The sequence below is a fragment of the Peromyscus eremicus genome, chromosome 13 (assembly GCF_949786415.1).
Source record: "Peromyscus eremicus chromosome 13, PerEre_H2_v1, whole genome shotgun sequence".
Classification (NCBI taxonomy): Eukaryota; Metazoa; Chordata; class Mammalia; order Rodentia; family Cricetidae; genus Peromyscus; species Peromyscus eremicus.
The window spans coordinates 957,035-976,163 of NC_081429.1; the positions used below are offsets into that span (position 1 = coordinate 957,035).

At 40.7% G+C, this 19,129-nt stretch overlaps 1 protein-coding gene and 1 non-coding gene across 2 annotated transcripts in view; both read right to left on the reverse strand.

The window, feature by feature from the left end:
• The window catches only part of Dner (delta/notch like EGF repeat containing), a 196,124-nt gene that overhangs the window by 122,621 nt on the left and 54,374 nt on the right, over positions 1-19,129 (reverse strand). The window lies entirely within an intron of this gene.
• Trnaa-agc (transfer RNA alanine (anticodon AGC)) lies at positions 12,959-13,039 on the reverse strand. Its single transcript has one exon. It is a non-coding gene; the product is annotated as a tRNA-Ala (tRNA).

The window sequence follows — 19,129 nt, forward strand, 5'->3', positions numbered from 1 at the left end:
AAGCGTGCTTTGCACCCACCATGTGTCACGATGTTGTGGGTTCTAGAGAAATGGTGAAGGACAGAAAGAAACTATGCCTGCTTGTAGAGCTTATATTACAATGTAAGAAATGGACACATTCTTTGGAAGATAAGATCTTAGAATGGCAACAGATAGACCCTGCCACATAGTGCTAAGGAATGTAGATCAATATGAGAGGACAGGGAATATGGTGGAGTATAGATCAGCTTTGATCCCATTCAATGGCTAATGGAGAAGACAATGTCTTCAAGAAGTATACAGGTGTAGAATTTAGCCTGAGCATGGTGGTTCATGCATGATTCTAGTAGATAAAGGCAGGAGGATTACCATGAGTTTGAGGACAGCCTGGGCTACAGTGTGAAACCCTGTCTGTCTCACAGAAACAAAAAGCCAGGTGGCACACACCTGTAAATGCAGCACCTGGTAGGTGGAGACAAGAGGATCATGAGTTCAAAGTCATCCTTGACTATAAGAGAAACTCTGTCTCAAAAAAAAAAAATCCTTTCTCAGTACAATCATGGCTTTTCATTACTCTTAAATTAAGTTGGCCATCAGAGCCAGAACCCCAGCTACATTTTCTTGTTCCCCTGACAAAATTGCCCTGAGTTGCTACTTCAATTTACATCATCATTTGAGTATTGGAAGACCCCATAAGAAGCATCCCTACAATTGCATTTACTTATGAGGATGTGGTCAAGAACAGCAGACGCCATAACTATGTGAAGCACCATGAGCAAGTCATACCCAGGGAAGCTCACTCAGGACCCAGGGAAACTCACTCATGTTGTGAGTCCCAGCAACTACATGTTTTCCTTATCAACATGAGGCACCCAGATTGCCCTTTTGAGTTAGCTATGGTAAGTCATTTGAAGCTCATGTTTGACTACTCCATAGGGCTCTGCAGCCCACGTGACTACTTCTTTCTCCTAACTCAGCTCCTGTCACCTGACTTGTGAAGGCCTCTATTCTGACTTAGACTGAGATTTTTTTCTTTTCAGTATTATATAACACTGAAAATATTATATAATACAGAGCTTAATATATGAGTGAGTCTGTACTCCCCAGCATGACAGTCAAGGCCCCAACCTACTTTGAATGTCTCATCCTTTGTCTTTTTTACAACTTCACAAAAATCTCACTGCCAGAGGACAGACAAGCCAGCCTAAAAATAACCATTCTGAGCAACTGTATTTCTCTCTTTAAAAAGAACTTGAGACTAAAGAGATGGATCACTAGCCCTTCCAGAGGACCAGGGTTCAATTTCTAACATCCATATGGTGGCTCACAATGATCTCTAACTCTAGTTCAAAGGGATCCAATGCCCTCTTCTGGCATCCTTAGGCATCAGGGATATACATAATGCACAGACATACATGAAGGCAAAACCCTCAAACACATAGAATAAAAATTAGTATTTAAAAATAAAAATATGAAATGACCAAATTCTATGTTACCTTCTCCATAAGAAAGGTACAAGGAAACCAGACTTAGTTTTGATGTCTCCATGGCATCAGTGTGAACATAGAAACACCAGCTGCCTGGATAATGAATTTCATTCTTGGTGAACTTTGCTTACATAGAATTATCTCATTAACCTACCCTATATCTGTCAGGTGGGTATTGCTAGATCCATTTTATAAAATGCAAACAGACTCAACAGATAAATCAGATAAATCACTTAAAATGTCTCAGATAGCAAGTACAAGGTCAAAGCTTAAACTCATATTGTTGGATTCCAAGTCCTTTTCTATTTACAGCTGTTGACTGTAACACTGAGTGCAGCTTCAGGTGTCATATAGCACTGAGAGAACCCTTCATCCGTACTTGGAAATAACCTCAAGCAAATGGCAGCAGAAAAATTCAGTGCCTGCTCTGGTTTTCCATATTTGTACCCACTCCTTTCCTGTCAGGCTGCCTCCTTTAACTCTGCATTACTGATTGCCCCTTCAGTTCACTGCCTCAAGTCTCTTCACTTTCTTGAGAATATCATCACATTTATCAAGTATCAATGTAAGGCATAAACAGTTTTCCTACTGGTTAAAAATGTCTCTTGTCTACCAAGTGCCTAAGTACAATTGAACAAACTTGCCAAATTATTATGGCTGAACAGGAAGAGTTCCCTTAAAATGCTTGTATGGGGAAGACCTGGCCCCCAGTGAAAGCAACTGGAACATGCATCAACCTTCATCAGGGGTGAATGCATTTGTGAATTCATAATTTGATATTGTTATTGAGAGGTGGTTGCAACTAGAGATGGGTCCCAGTCAGTTAGGAAACAGGTCACTGGGAGCATGTCCTTGAAGGCTATTTCTTGCCACTGGTCTCTCTTCTCTCTCTCTTCCCTGTCCTGTTTCTCTGGTTTCTATAAGGTGAGAAGCTTTCTCCCCTCGTGCTTTCCACTGGGATGTTTCTCTTTTGCCACAGGCCTAAGAGGGAGGGAACTGTGCAGCCATGGACTGAAAACATAAGTCAAAATATGTTGTTCCTCCTTTAAAAGTTTCTCTCAGGTATTTGTCATGGAAATAAAAGAACTGACTTATATAGAGAGCCTCATCTATCCTTTGCCAAAGATGATAAATTTAAGATCGCAGTTATACTGAATGTTGGTGTTTCATGAAATTAAGATAAGTAAGCAGATACTGCAGTAGGGTTCTGTACAAGAGCAGAATCTGTCTCCTCTCCCTCTCTCTCTCTCTCTCTCTCCCTCTATCTCTCTATCTCTCATCTATCTATCTGTTTGTCTGTCCATCTGTCCGTCTGTCCATCCGTCCATCCATCCATCCATCCATCTATCTCTCCTACATAGGTATGATACATATATATCATCACAGACACATCCACTGGTTTGTATGGACCACTGGTCCATACAAAGGGCCTAACTGCAATAAGGATTTGAAAAGGCATCCTGAACCAAGAAGTGCCTAACAGGTCCCTCTGTGTGGTTGATATATTGTGCACCCCAATAAACTTATCTGGGGATCAGAGAACAGAACAGCCACTATATTAAACATGGATTTAGGCAGGGGTCACACATGCCTTTAATCCTAGCATTCCGGAGGCAGAGATCCATTCGGATCTCTGTAAGTTCAAAGCCACACTGGAAACAGTCAGGCATGGTGACACACACCTTTAATCCCAGGAAGTGATGGCAGGAAGCAGAAAGGTATATAAGGCATGAAGACCAGGAACTAGAGCCTTTTTAGGCTTTTAGGCTTTTGGGAGCAGTTCAGCTGAGATCCATTCGGATGAGGACACAGAAGTATCCAGTTTGAGGAAGCAAGATCAGCTAAGGAATTGGCGAGGTGAGGTTAGCTTTGGCTTGTTCTGTTTCTCTGATCTTTCAGCATTCACCCCAATATCTGGCTCCCGTGTTTTTTATTAATAAGACCTTTTAAGATTTGTGTTATACCTGTACCTGTGAAAACATAGCAAAGATGCTTCAACCCATTCTGCTCAAAAGGACTCTCCCAGCCAACACTGATTTACAGGAGAGACCAGCTAGATTCCAAAGAACATCTGGGTTATTCACAGTTAAGCATCTAGATGTTGGCAAGGTCAAAATTTGTCTACTGAGTTGATGATGGGTGGAGCCAAGCAATGCAGACATAGCACTGTACCAGACTGCTCTTACTTTCATATATGCTGAAATTTTCCAAAATGAAATGTGTTGTTCTTATTTTGAGAGCCTGGCTAAGGACCAAGAAAAAAAAAAATACCCACTTCAGCACTGCGTCCAGCTCACCCCTGAGGAACCAGCTGATGCTGTTGTTGGGGGACAGTGGTGGGGAGCATCCTGTGTAAGTCTCACTCTAGAGATTTATTTCATATCCTTGTGTGCAGGAAAAGCTGGGCTCAGCCTAAGGGACTGACATATTTTCCCCTTGTAGACATGGATCAAAAAACAGAGCACATTTCCATCAAATCAGCCCTGTGTGCCTGAAGAGAGGGGTCAGCCAAAGGAAGGTGGAGACAGGAGTGGCCACAGCTCTACTTCCCCCAGCAGCCAGGGGTCATAAATGGGGCACACCCAGCCTGAGCCTCCGCTGGAAGAGGAGAGTTTCAGTCTGCAATGGCTGAAAGTAAACTTTCTGAAGACTTCAATATGCTAACTGCAGCACTGAGAAGTATTGTCTGGAATTTTCTTGCTCCTAGCTCTTGGAGGAGTTCCAGGAACCACTGTCTATAAAGATGATTCCAGGAATGAGGGCTTTCAGCAGATCTATTTGCAAAAAGGTTGGGTCACTGTGAATGAGCATTAGATTAGGAGGTGAGGACCCAACTAGCTTCTGTCACTCATAAAAACCACACAGCAGGAGCCAGAGTCCAACCTGAACCACACAGATGTCCTGAAGGCACTGAATCAGTGACAACAAAGACTTCAAAAATCTTGTTGTATTATCTTCATCTAAGAATCCATTAGCCCGGGCTGGAGAGATGGCTCAGAGGTTAAGAGCACTGACTGCTCTTCCAGAGGTCCTGAGTTCAATTCCCAGCAACCACATGGTGGCTCACAACCATCTGTAATGAGATCTGGCGCCCTCTTCTGGCCTACAGTCATACATGTTGTACACATAATAAATAAATAAATCTTTAAAAAAAAAAAAAAAAAGAATCCATTAGCCCACCCCTTCAGCTGTGAAAATCAGACTAGGTAGTCACTGGACCTGAAATTACAGAGTTGATACACCAGGATAAAAAATTCTAACCATTACATTAGAGAGATGTCTCAGCAATTAAGAATGCCTGTGGTATATGCAACATGAGAATTTGACGTCACAGAAATAATAACCTCAGCTATGAGAAAGGGACAGATAAGAACCCAGCAGGTCTTGATGGCTTCCTATCTGGCCAGAAAGATTCAAAATTTAAGACCAGGGTTCAGGGAAAGACCCAGACTGAAAGGAATAGGTAGAGAGTGATAAGGAGAACACCTGACATACTCGTTTGGCCTCTACATGATACACACACACACACACACACACACACACACACACACACACACACAGAGAGACAGAGAGACAGAGAGACACACATACAAACACAGATACACATACACACACAGAGACAGACACAAACGCACACAGAGACACAGACACACACCACTAAATAAATAAAATAATAAACATAAAAATAAATCTTTTTTAAAAATACCAAACATAGCTTTCTTTGACTAAGTGTAAATGAATTACAGTTAAAAAGTGAAGGATGGTCTAGCACACCTAGATTAGATTGAATTTAGCCTTTTTCAAAACTCTGACTTCATGTTCCAAGAAACGAAAAAGATTATTAGGATACAAAATTTAAGAGGTTTCTATTTACAATGTCAAAATGCCTATAAATGTCTTTTCCTTAGCTGAGGCCACACAAGAGCGTCTGGAACCTGGCCACGAGACAAATTGATGCCTCTTGGGGGAGCACAGTGCTCAAGGAACACTCACCAGGCACAGCATGTTTGCAGTCCTGTCTCCTGGCCAGGTCATCCTGCTCTATGATTAATTACATTTATAATTTCAAAAACACACTCCTAGGGCTCACAGTCCATACGTCGACTTTGACATCAGTCTTAGACACCATTGCTCTTCTATTTGAGCTGATAAACTGCAATGTAGCAGCTTATTTTCTTGAAAACCAACATTAAACCAAACCATATGTACCATATAAACATTTAAGTTCCAGGCATGACATTCATGAATTCACAGAATTTACTCCTTTGGCTTAGATATAAAATTTCAAATAGTCAACAAGGGACTAGATAAAAGGCTCAGTGGCTAAAAGAACCGGCTGCTTTTGCAGAGGATCCAGGTTCAATTCCTAGCACCTACATGTTGGGTCACAAAGGTCTACAACTCTAGTTCCAGGGAATCTGATGCCCTCTTCTGACCTTCGAGGATATCAGCCCTGATATACATTCAACATAAACATGCAGGCCAAATATTCATATACATAAAATAAATCTTTTTTAAAATAATAGAAAAATGGTACATTTCAATAATGAGAATCCTATGTATTCCTTTGAAAGGACAATAGAGTTAACTTTATTCCTTGAGGGAGGAGAAAGTAAATGACTTGCAAGAAATTTTGTAAAAAGTTTCCCTAAACCCAGATGCATGTCTTTGCAGAATGGGATTGCTCAGGATCATTTTCCAACCACATCCAGGCACCTGGAGTATTCTCAGCAGTCCTGGGGTGTCTGAGGTGAGGCATGAGATTTCCATGTCATCAGCCTTAATCTGCAATTCACTAACAGCTGTGTATTTGTCTACTGCCACATTCTAATCTAAACAAAAGTAAAATTAGACTTTACATCACTGAAAATTCATCTTTTATTGAATTTCCTCTCCCCTCAAAAACAAAAAAACAAAAAACCTTGATCCCACAAGGCCACCATTCTACTTTTTTCATTTTAAAATTCCATTTAGCCTCATAATTCTTTCTTTGTTATATCAAAAAAATGTAAGGGAAAAAAGCTTTAGGAAAATAGAAATGTTATGTGCACATTATTAATGAGGAAGAACTATAGGAGAATGCATAGCTGCTCGACATCTTTCTGGGGTTATTGTCCACGGAAGCAAAGATGATAAGCCTGTGGGAACACCCTCTAAAGATGGGAATTCGACAGGAACAGGGCAAATACCAAATTCTCATGCTGTGGAGAAGACCCCACCATGGGCCACAGATCACATGAGTACCACTCCCACTAATCCTCTGGGTGGCCTCACAGAATTGGTAGTTATTGTTTTGCCAACTGGAAGCAGATCATGCCATGAGACTAGTCACAGGCAGGTGGGGGCAGATTCCATCTCATTGTAGAGACATTCTTATACAGAGGTACACCGGCTGACCAAGTACAAACGAGGTACACCGGCTGACCAAGTGCAAACGAGGTACACCGGCTGACCAAGTACAAACGAGGTACACCGGCTGACCAAGTACAAACGAGGTATCATAGGCAGCACCCTGAAAATGGTGGTGAGAACAACACTACTGCACAGAATCTGAAGGGGATGACCCCAAAGCCTATGCTGCTCTTGGATCCAGTGACCCTGGGGTTGAGTCCTGTTGAGGAGCACAAATCCCTAGGAACGCTGTGCAGGGGACTTCATGTCCCTTGGAGTTGAACAGCTACCTCATGAGTTTTTCCCTGCTCTCCCTATACTTGTCTGTGAGGGCCACCATTATACAGCCCTACAGTCTGAGTGGACTGACCATCACAAACATTTCTTACAGATTTATGGTACAAGGTGTTAAGCAGGACTGGTTTCTTCTGAGACCTGACTGCTTGACTTGTAGAAACCACACCTTCTCAGAGTGTCTTCACATGGTCTTTCCCCAGTGTGTCTATGTCCTCATAGGGATGCTGATTGTGTTAGATGAAGACCTGCCCACCTTCACCCTTGGCAGAGAAGAAACTCACAGGTACCTGCCTGCCAAACTCTCTGAATGCACTGGATTGGTGCTACGGACAAGTTGTAGTTTGACTACTTGTCACTTTGTGGATTAAATCATTGAATTCCCAGAACTTTTGCCACCAATCAAAACTCAAGATTCTAAACATCTTAAAATCTAAAGTGTAGCAAAAGCAATCCTGTGCAAAAAAGAATGAGTCTGGAGGGATTACCATAACAGATTCCAAGCTATTGCAGAGCTATATGCTATTATAGAGCTGTAACAACAACAAAAATGTGATACTGGCACAAAATGGAACAGAATAAAGGATCCAAACAATACCAGCCATGTGACATTTGACAAAGACGCCAAAAACATGCTGTAGAAAAAATAGCATCTTCAACAAATGGTACTGGAAACACTGAATGTCCTCATGTAGAGTAATGAAATTAGACCCCTATCTATCACCCTTAACAAAAATCATCTTCAAATGTATCAAAGACCTGAATGCGAAACCTGAAACACTGAAACTTCTAGGAGAAAATATGGGAAGTCTCCTAAAAAGTGTAGGTATAGGAAGGAACTTTCTGAACAGGACTCTATTTGCTCAGAAATTAGGGCCACTAACTGACAAATAGGACTTCCTAAAGCTATAAAGCTTTTGTGTGGCTAAAGAAACAACACACTGAGTGAAAATGAGATTTACAGAATGAGAGAATCTTTGACAGTTATACATCTGACAGAGGATTAATATCCAAGGTATATAAAGAACTCAAAAAAAAAAAAAAGTCAAGAAGAAAAGTGACCCAGTTAAAAAATGGGCCATCAATCTAAACAGACAGTTCTCAAAAGAATAAATAAAAATGACTAAGAAATTCCTCAAAAAATGTTCAGCATCTTTAGCTATTAGGGGAATGCAAATTAAAGCAACTTGGAATGGCTAAGATTAAGAAAATAAATGACAACAAATTCTGACAAGGATGTGAGGGGCTGAGAACCCTCATTCCCTTTTGATCAGATTGAAAATTAATATAGCCACTCTGGAAATAAGTGTGGAGAGTTTACAAAAATCAAAATAAAACTACCACATGACCCAGATAAATCACTCCTTAGCATCTGCCCAAAGGACTCTCTTCTAGTCCGCAGATACTTGGTCAGCCATGTTCACTACTGCTTTATTCACAATAGCCAGGAAATGGGAAACAACCTAAACATCCTTCACCTGATGAGCAGATAATGAAAATGTGGTACATATACACCATGGAATATTATTCTGTGCTGTGGGATGTATGGCAAATGTGTTGCTAATTAATCAATAAAACACTGATTGGCCGTTGGCTAGGCAGGAAGTATAGGCGGGGCAAGGAGGAGAATAAAGCTGGGAAGTGGAAGGCTGAGTCAGAGAGACACTGCCAGCCGCCACGATGAGAAACAGCTTGTGAAGATGCCAGTAAGCCACGAGCCATGTGGCAAGGTATAGATTAAAGGAAATGGATTAATTTAAGCTGTAATAACAGTTAGCAAGAAGCCTGCCACGGCCATACAGTTTGAAAGCAACATAAGTTTCTGTGTTTACTTGGTCGGGTCTGAGTGGCTGTGGGACTGGCAGGTGAGAGAGATTTGCCTGACTGTGGGCCAGGCAGGAAAACTCTAGCTACAATTCTGTTGTAAAGAAATTGAAATTTGCAGGTAAATGGATGGACCTAGAGTATATTATATATGGAGTGAGTTAATCCAGACCCAGAAAGACAAACGTTGCATGTTCTCTCTCATGTGAGGTTACTGATGCCAAATCTTCAGATATGAGTATATAACCTGGAATAACCACAGAAACAAGGAAAGCACAAAGGATCATAGGGTTGGAAAAGGGGCTCCAAGGAGGAGAATAGCGGGATACAGATGATATGAAGAGGAAAATCAAGAGATTTTAATTGGGAAGTGGGAAGAAGGGACAATACAGAAAAAGAAGGAGGGAGGAGTGATAAATAAGACTAGGAATGACTTAAGCTGAGCGGTGGTGGCACACGCCTTTAATCCCAGTGAGTTCGAGGCCAGCCTGGTCTACCCAGGACAGGCACCAAAACAGGCACAGACAAACCCTGTCTTGAAAAAAAAAGACTAGGAATGCTTTTAAAGACCATATGGAATATTATTTTATATTTACCTAAAATTACATAGAACACGTATAAGTGCATATATATAAAATGGAGTTATGCCACTTAGGATGATAATGCCTTCCCTGCAAAAAGCATAGACTGTCTAACAAAACCCCAGTACCAAGTATGAGAAACATCCTTTTGAGTTGTGGGTCAGGGGAGTCCAAAAGACTCCCAAGACGATATAGGCTATTGTTATGACCCTTAGTTGCCTTCCAGAGATTAAAGATAAGTCCCTACTGCTACTGAAGACACCCCACACTGCAGAGGACTTGGATGACTTTACCTGAATCTGACTGGAAAGCTTTCTCTCTGAAGAGCAGCTTTTATAGTACAGGAAGGTGCTATGCAACCTGGCAAGGGAGGAAACAATGAATAGTTCTACCCAGCTATGATGTCTACGAATCACATTAGTGGCCAGCAAGGCGAGATATTCTGAAAGGTGCAATAGTGGCACTTATATATTGCAGAAACCAATAGCTGTCTAATTAGACTTATGGCCCCACTCAACAGGAGGGAAGTCAAGCCTGGTACTGCAAACCTTTGTAGAAATACTAGTGCCACTTTCCTAAATCAGTATAAATCCTAACTAAATTCTAAATATTTATCCTTATACCCATAGATAAGTGTAGCTCTCACCTCTCATCAAAGAAGCTTCCCTTTGTAACAGACAGAGAGCATTACAGAAAGGCATAATACAGAGAGCAACTAACCATGGGGTGTCCAGCCCTAACTTATACAACACAACATCTCATTGGACATCTCAGAGGAAAGGCTGGAAAGCTTACATGAGCCAGAGGACCAAGAAGTCTGTTGCAGGATTGTGTCTTCTAACATGGCACTACACTACTGTGGGATGTCTTTCTGTATGATGTGAATATGTGTTGCTCTGACTGATTGATAAACAAAGCTATTTGGCCAATGGTGAGGCAGAATAAGGTTAGGCAGTACATTCCAACAGGAGAGGGAGGTAGAAGAAAGGAGAGGCAGAGAGATGCTGCGAGCCACCACCAGGAGAAGCAAGATGTGAAAATACGGGTAAGCCATGAAGCCATGTGGCAACCTATAGATAAATAGAAATGGGTTAAGTTATAAGAACTAGCTAGCAAGAAGCCTGCCATAGGCCATGCAATTGGTAATTAAAATTAAGCCTCTGAATGATTATTTTATAAGTGGCTGTGGGACCTTGGGGCCAGGCAAGACCGGAGAAACCTTCCAGCTACATTTGGCTGCCCAACGTGTTGGTTCAACTTTCCACCTAAAACTTGAGAGAACTTACAAAGAAATTCTAAAATTGAGCTAAGAACAGCTTTCTACTTCATGTCTCATGTGGACCAAGATATAGAGACGCCAAGGTACAGAGACGCCACAGCATTTGGGCTTGAGCACAGCATGGCAGATGCCTGCTTCGGTACACAGAGGTGTCTCCAAGGTGCGCAGCACGCTGCATGGCCTATTTAGCTTTTACTCATACAGACAAAAAAGGTTTATGCGCCAGCTGCATGCTACCTGAAGGCAACATGGACCCCAGAGTTGGCAGTACGCATGACTCTCCTGGGTACCTCCACCATATTGGGAAGCTGAAATGGGCGGAGTCAGCAGCCAAGGCTACCGCGTTTTGTCCTAGCCATGTAGCTTTACAGTTTAAAATCTCTCCTGGCCAGAAAAGGATTATAGATTCAGAATAAGACAGACTCAGATGGAATAAACCTCTAAATGTATTATTATGTATAAAAATGTATTATTATTATTATTATTATTATGTATAAAACATTATGTATAAAAATGTACGTAGCCTTGAAAAAGAGAAAAAAAGGAGGCTAGACAGTTATATAAAAAATAGTTTTAAAAAATAAAGTCTTTAAAGAGACAATAAGAGTAATATAAAAGTTAAGCCACATAAGGATGAAAATTACACAAAGAATCTGGATATTGCATATTATTATATTGTCTTTGGAATTTTTAACTGGAGAGAGACATTTGATTATAAAGGCTGCTGAGTTAAACCAATATGTATATTTTAAAGGTATCTTGACTTCAAAATTTGGATCTAAGGATATGTTACTTTAAAAAGGAGGCTCTGCTTTTGTTTCCACAGGAAACAAGAGGCTATGGATTTGTTCCAGGTTAAGATGGATCAGATTTGATCAAGCCAGACCTCCTGAACCTTAACAGATGGTACCTATCAACAAAGGTTACATCTGGTCTTCCTAGGACTTGACCATTATCTCAAATTTTCTCAGGATCCCCATAAGACTACCAGCACCCCCAACCAGCAGGAAATAGTATGAGAAGCTATGCGCAAATTCCCAAAATATTGATTATAAATACAATCTCTTTCTAAAAAAATGGGAGGGAGGATATGATATAGATATGATAGGATGAAAGGGTAGATTATTGAATCTACTCTTAAAGAGCAACAACTTGTTTGAAATGTTTTACAATGCTATGGATTTTAGTTTACTGATAAAAATTTAAAGTTAATTTTGTTATACTGTATGTATATTTCTACTCTTGTTTAAAGTATTTTGTTTGTGAAACTCATTTGAAACTGTAGTATATAGTTGAGAAATGCAGATTAATAATTAGTCATCCATGATAATCAAACTTAGAGTAATGTTAGTTAAGTTTTATAGGTATACATAGATATATTTCAATTAGGTAGGTAATCTTCAAACACTTCAAAGACCTACAGAATATGGCATTTAAAATATTTTAAAAACTTAGACTTTCTAGACATAAGACATGTCTGCTCCTGGCAGCACCAATTTACTTCAAAGAGAAAGATGGGCATTGAAGACACTCCATATGGAATTTATCTTTTCTTGGCAAAAATTGAAAAAAAAGAAATTGCTCTTGCCTGGACTGCTGATAATTTGCTGTATTGACTGGACATGCAGGACTCACAGAAAAATGACCACTGAATTTGCCAAAACAAGGCAAAACGGTCCTTCAGTTTCCTGCTTCACGGAGGAGACTGCCAGACATTCTACAGGACACAGGAAAAAATGATTGAGAGACTAGGCTTATGGGCTAAAAATGGATGCCCCAATGTTACAGAGGAACTTTGAATGATTGTCCAGGCAGCCAGCTGACTCTGTCAGTCTAGATTTTTGGAAGTTGCTTATAATGCACTTCCTGTTTACTTAGGTAATATTATATCCTTTTGGGGTCTTAGATGTAATTGAAGACTAGATAGTTATAATTTTCCTTGGTTCTGATAAAAGATAATTATATATGAAACTTTAAACTCACAAATATAAGATAGATAAAATATTTTCTTTAAATTTGCCAAATATAAATAGACTAGATATTGTAACTGTAATTCTTGGTTGATAACTGTTTCACTATATATAATTTTACTAGGTTAAAGTTAAAACCTTCCTTTTTTTTTTTTTTGGAGCTGAGGATCGAACCCAGGGCCTTGTGCTTGCTAGGCAAGCGCTCTACCACTGAGCTAAATCCTCAACCCCAAAACCTTCCTTTTTGATTTAGACAAAAAAGGGTAAATGCTGTGGGATGTCTTTCTGTATGCTGTGAATGTGTTGCTCTGATTGGTTTATAAACAAAGCTGTTTGGCCAATAGTGAGGCAGAATAAGGTTAGGCAGTACATTCCAACAGGAGAGGGAGGTAGAAGAAAAGAGAGACAGAGAGATGCTGTGAGCCGCCGCCAAGAAAAACAAGATATGAAAATATGGGTAAGCCACAAAGCCATGTGGCAATTTATAGATAAATAAAAATGGGTTAAGTTATAATAGCAAGCTAGCAAAAAGCTTGACATATGCCATACAATTGGTAATTAATATTAAACCTTGGGACCAGGCAAAACCAGAAAAACCTTCTGGCTACATTACACCCATGAAATCTCAACAACACAGCTGCTTAAACATGACCTGAACAGGGGCTGAAGAGATGGCTCAGAGGTTAAGAGCACCGACTGCTCTTCCAGAGGTCCCGAGTTCAATTCCCAGCACCCACATGGTGGCTTACAGCCATCTGCAATGAGATCTGGCGCCCTCTTCTGTATAAATAATAAATAAATAAATCTTTAAAAAAAAAAAAAAAAAAAACATGACCTGAACAATGACAACACCAGCTGACATGCCAACTTGGATCAGGGAAATCTCACGGGGTTCCACCCCTAGACAAAAAGCTGCAGGCCATTAAAGGATTGCTGAGAGAGAAAGAGCATTAGTCTTCCCCATGAATAAGCCACCTGATTAGTTATCTGATACCAAGTAGTCAGCCCTAAAAACACACTACAAACAACACCGAATGTACTCAGCAGGTTGTATTTACATACTTATTGCTTGTGCTTCTGTGTGTGTGTGTGTGTGTGTGTGTGTGTGTGTGTGTGTGTGTGTGTGTGTGTAACAATAGAAAGTAAAGAAAAGGAGGACACATATTTAAGGAATGGCAGGGGGACGTGGGAGGGGGAAGACCTCTACCTGTGTCGTACCAGCGTTGACAACAAAGCACTCTCAGCACACCACTCCAATACAAGGTTCTTTGCCCTCTCTCCATCCTACAACCCCATATCCCTGTCTCTCCTCATCTGTCCAAACATGTGGTCTACAAGACCATGGGCCACAGCTACCCAGCATGTGTGAGTGTGCCCCATTCCCACCTCTAGCTATCACACAGGCCTCCTCTGACCAGTTACAGGTTTAACCTGGCTTCCCATTCCATCTTGACTTACAATTCTCCTTTGCCTTAGCTTTTGCATCTATTTTCTTCTTAGTAAGCAATTTTACAGCTTATGTCCCTTTGTGTATTGCCTCAAATCAAATACAGAGAGATTGTGAGCAAAGAAAAAACAATAAAGCTAATAGTTCAGTCTCCCTTTGGGGGTAATGCTATTTTCATTCCTTTGTTAGAGTAGAAATGAGTATATTCACCTAAACATAGAATATTGATATCAAAACGTAAGGTCTAAAAGGTTATGTGGTTCTAGATACTAATGGATTTGACTGAACATATTTCTCATGTAAAAAAAAAAAAAAAAAACCTTCATGGAGGTTAGAATAACTGCTCAGTGGTTAAGAGCACTAAATGCTCTTACAGAGGACCCGAGTTTGGTTCCTAGCATCCACACAGAGATTCACAACCATCTGTAACTCCAGTTCTAGGTGTTCCAGTGCCCTCTGCTCTCCTTGGGTATCAAGCACACATGTGGTACATGTACATACATGCAGACAAACATTTATATACATAAAATAAAACTAAAAACACCTTTTTAAAAATGCTTTTCAATTTCGTATATTTACTACCTATAGAGTCCTTGATCTAGTCATGGAATCTCTTACTTTATGGAATCCATACCTACACAAACTGAAATTACACCAACAAAGGGGGAAGGTCCTGTCATTCATTTGAATTAATCTTTTCTCATTAAACTTATTGCTTTCATCATTTTAATGGTGGACAAAAGTCAGGTTATCTCTAATAAATGTGTTTCTTCAGAATAATTAGAAATGAATCATTTTAATAATCTCTAAGAGAAACTCATTAACAAATACTCATATATAAAATCCTGCTTGCTTTCTAACTATTTGTGATCTCTGAAGTACACATAAAGAGATATCTTCTTTGTGATCATAACATGATCCTCCAGTTCTAACCGGGAAGGAAATCTGCAGACCAACTTGGAATATGGAAACTTTAGTACTATTCATATTTTCCTTTCAAACTTTTCTTGGTTAATGAACCTTTTTTTATTTTTTATTTTTTTGTAAATGAGTGTTTTGCCTGCATGTATGTACATATGGGTGTGCCTGGTGCCTATGAAGGCCAGAAGAGAATGTTAGATCCCTAGAACTGGAGGTACAAGTGGCTGCAAGCCACCGTGTGGGTACTTGGAACTAAACCCTGAACCTAGATCCTCTACAAAAGCAACAAGTAAGTGCTCCTAACTGCTAAGCCATCTCTCCAGGCCCCTAATGTATCATCTTTTAACCACTATAAGCAGATCGTTCTTTTTTTCAGTCATTTGGGACACCTAGACAAGAATATTGGAATTAGGTTCTTGGTTCAGAAGAAGGAGCCTGTGTTTCATTTTCAACAGCCTCTGTATCCCCTGGTGATGATGCAGAAGGTGATGCCTGTCCCATGCAGCTGTTGGATGTGGAAGTTTTTGAGCCAACACAGATCCACTTGGTGACAAGAGACACATTAAGCTTACTTCATTTTACACAAGCAAGCCTCTAAGGCCAAGGTACCCTGGAGTGTGACCGCCATACACTCCAGTACTCCATCTTCAGGCTAATCTCTAATTCTTTCTTCTCATTATAATTTTTAGAATCTTATGTTGGAAAAGTTTTAAAACAAAGGGAATCCTCTGAACTGGCTCTAATTCCTGTCTGCTGTGAATGCTGTATAACTGGACTTCTGCTGAGCAATGAAGCTTAAGGCCATTTGTATGACCCATGAGCTTCTTGGGCACCTTTACAAGATTTTGGTTTACCCAGTTTAACAGTTTTCAAGAGTACTGAAACATCACCAGCCTTCCCAAGCACAAGGCTAGAATCCACTGACAAGCCTATTAAAACCTGCCCCTGTTCTCCTAGGCAACTCTGCCAGGCTGTATCTGCCTTCTAGAATGACCTGCTCTCCTACTAAAACCAATCTCAGATGATGCAAAGGCATTCCAGTTTTAAGTGTAAATGACATCATACTATGTTACCATTCCAGGGACATTTGCATTTAAATAAAAAACCATGCCTTTATTACAAAGGAATTAAGCTGAAAAAACAGAAATCCAAGCATCCTACCAAGCTGATGGCTCAAAGACATTTGGATAAAAGATTCTTCCACCCCAGATAGTCATGGACCTACCCCAAGGAGCCTTCTCAGCCCACCGATTTCTGCTCAACAGCACAGAACCAGGGCAGTCACGTTTTTAATGTTTCTCTCCCTCCCTCTCTTTTTCTCTCCCTCTCTTCCCGTGTGTGTGTGTGTGTGTGTGTGTGTGTGTGTGTGTGTGTGTGTGTGTGTACACATGTGGAGATCAGAGGATAACCTCAGGCATCAATTCTCACCATCATTTTATTTGAGACATGGTATATTGGTCATTTTGCTAATACATACACTAGGCAAACTGGCCCACAGCTTCTGATCATCCTCCTGCCTTGGCCTCCTGTCTCCCCCATAGGGGCAATGGTATTAAGATGTGTAGGGTCAGCTGTATATGGGTTTGGGGCATTTGAACTCACTTCCTTAGGCTTCCTTAGGCTTTCACAGCAAGCACTTTACACACAGAGTCGTCTCCCCAGCTCCTAATCACTTTCATTTCCTTACAAACATGTCTTGATTGCTAGTTCCAGGCCAGCCTGGGCTACATAATAAGTTACAAATTAGCCTAGGTTACACAATAAGAAATAAAGGAGTGTTTTGAAAATATATTTCCTAAGTGTAGACCTTCATAATAATTTTTTTAATGTACACCATCTCCTGCCCTTACTGCCCACTGGTAACTACAGATTTGCTATATTTTTAACACTCATGTATTAGGTCTCTTCTGAGGAATAATCACAAAGTTGAACAAATATTTCTAGATAAAATTGTCAGCACTTTCATTTCTTAAGTACACAACAAAAATACAGTTAGCTAATCAGAACCTCAGAAAAAATGGCAAAAAAGTAAAACAACTGGTTGGAGATTTCTGTGGCCAGTGGCACATGTCTTTAAAAATAAAAGCCAGCAAATACAGTACATGCTGGTGGCTTGGCTTCCAAAATGCAAGCAGCAACTTTCCTCCAACAATTAGGCTTTAAAATTAGAATTCCAAGAAGGAAATTAAGTGCAAGTATAGTAGTCAGTTAAAGGCAGTTGTAGTGGCCAGAAGCACCTTGGGTAGTTCAAGACAAAAATGATCAGAGGCAGGGGGATGCCAAGCATAACAGAGGTCATGGGGTGGTGACTGTTAGTAGACTGTATGTTATGTGTGCTGCCTCCATCACGAAGTATTTTTCTATTTTATTATTATTGTAACTGTTCACTCTTGAGAATTCTATACATGTATACAATGAAATGTGATCATATGTACAATCCCATTTTCCCTCTAACTCCTCCATAGCCTCCAACATGTTCCCCTCCTAATTTCACATCTTCTTTCTTTTTAAAAAAATAATCTACTAAGTCTGGTTAGTACTGCCCATGCGTGGGGGTGTGGAACCATGCATGGAGTCATGGGAAATCTATTATTAGTAGCAGTACCCTCAAAGAAGAATGCTTCTCCCTCCCTCGGTAGACATCAGCTGCCAGTAGCTCCTTCATTGGGGGTGGGACCTGGGGAGCTCTTCCCCTGTAGGAGAAAATGCAGGCATGGCCTGGCAGCCGGCCTACTTGGCACACTGTGCTTCTAAGTAAGAGGCATGAGACGCCATGCCCCAGAAGTCAGAACACTGAATTCTGAAGTGGCTGGTAGCTGGCCTGATGGGAGTAGCACTCACTGTCCAATCCGAGGTAATGACACCAATGACAGTCGATAGGTGTCCACTATATAAGTGGTTGCTCTGGTGCAATGAAGCAGACACTGTTCCCTGAAACTGTCTCCAGAGTGGTTTATCTCCATCTCCTTACTGACGCACAGGCATCGCACTCCCCCATCTATGCTAGGATTCTGGTATGATAACAACAGTTACTATGAGTTCGTAGTGCAACGGCCATGTCATGGCCAGAGGACAGCATGTCACTGCTCTTCAGCCCAGCCTCCAGTTCTTACATTCTTCCCTCTCCTCTCCAGGTGATGTTCTCTGAGTCTTCGGGGGAATGGAGGGGCATGGATAAGGATGCCCCATCATGTGGGTCAGTTAGGGCTGAGAACTGCACTCTTATTCTCTACACTTTGACCAGTTTTAAGTCTGGGCATTGGCCTTGGCAAAGTATTCCCACATAAGAGATCTCCTTTAATTTCTGCAAGGATTTTTTTTTTTCATCTATACTGAGTTTCACTAACCCAGCACTGTCTACATCTCACAGACTGTAACATGACCACTTTCACCATTCTTATCACTGGGGGCGGGTTCGGGGGAGGAGCTAGAGCTTCAGGGAATTCAGTGATGGAATTCTAGTAAGTGCTGGAGCCTTCAAGTGACCTTGAATCCTGATATCTACCCAGAGACAAATGGCCTCTACTGGTGTGCAAAGATTCAAACTTGTCTATGAACCAATATGCAAGCCAGTATCACCTAAGCCAACTCCTTAAAAGTTAGGTATTAGTTGGACATGATGATGCATGCCTATATGGGTAGTAGAGCAGGAAGATTCAGAGTTCAAGGCCAACCTGCACCACCTAACACCCTATCTCAAAATAAAAAAATAAAAAACACCTAGGTACTTGCTGTCTCCTTTGCTTCTCACTATAATTAGACAACAAAACTGAGGCCTCCAGATGCTTCTTCCTGCTCAAAACAAAGCTAAACATGGCAGGATCCTTGGAAACACAATGAACATTTTAAAGTTTAGATTCCAGTCTAAATAAAAATCCTACATTATCAGAATTTTTAGTATAAAGGTCTGGACTCTTGTAGCCCTGACAGGATAAGCGCCATCATTTATCCTTACT